This window comes from Galeopterus variegatus, unplaced genomic scaffold (genome assembly GCF_000696425.1).
Source record: "Galeopterus variegatus unplaced genomic scaffold, G_variegatus-3.0.2 Scaffold265, whole genome shotgun sequence".
Lineage (NCBI taxonomy): Eukaryota > Metazoa > Chordata > Mammalia > Dermoptera > Cynocephalidae > Galeopterus > Galeopterus variegatus.
Genome location: NW_007726376.1, coordinates 228,491 through 229,295, shown reverse-complemented (window position 1 = coordinate 229,295; position 805 = coordinate 228,491). Strand labels below are relative to the sequence as shown.

General features: G+C 35.2%; 1 pseudogene; it reads right to left on the bottom strand.

Moving 5' to 3' along the window:
- Positions 1–174: 174 nt before the first annotated feature.
- On the bottom strand, positions 175–653 carry LOC103585674 (annotated as a pseudogene).
- Between the last annotated feature and the right edge of the window lie 152 nt (positions 654–805).

Genomic DNA, 805 nt, shown 5'->3' with positions numbered 1-805 from the left:
TAACATCCATAGTATCTGATGTGTTGCAGAAAGCAATGCAAGAGAGATGTATATTTAAGCATCTTTAATTTGAGTGACCTTCCTTATGTAAAAAATAAATCAGTAATTTAAAAGTTCTGTCTCCAAAGGAGATTTTCAGATGTACAAATTGAAATGGTTACACTCAATGAGATTTTAAGAAACATCTTCCATGGTCATATCCTCTTGTAATTGCTATACCATTTCTTCTTCCAGCTACTTTCCTTTGCCTGCAACAGGTGAATGTTTTGCTTGACTTCTTTGATGTCCTGAACTTTCTGTAGCTCTTTATTTTTCTTCAATATGTTCAATATAAATTTAGTTTGGCATTTCTGTTTGATCTCTTTGACTCTCTTCATTGCAACAATAGTTTTATTCCATGGCTTTTGCTGGCATCTGACAAATTCATTTCTACGTTTTTCAAGTTCAAATGAATTATTCACTGTAAGCTCTTTACCAGCTGCTTTCTGGAGTGCTTTAGTCCACCTGACCTTGTGAGGATTGCACTTCTTTTTAAAGTTTCTATGACATTTGTATTTATAGAATCTCAATACCTTGCAATCATTGCAGATGAACATCATGCCATGGTCGGGATAGATGAGCCCTGAACAGAAATGACGCTTCTCTATCGGCATGATGAACCTGCATGGGTCCCCACCAACCAAATGCCAAGTTTGAGAGGAAATGATGTCATGTATAATCATTTCAATAGATAAGGAAAAAGCATTTGACAAAATCCAACACTTCTTCATGAAAAAAACACTCAACAAGTTAGGTACAGAAAGAA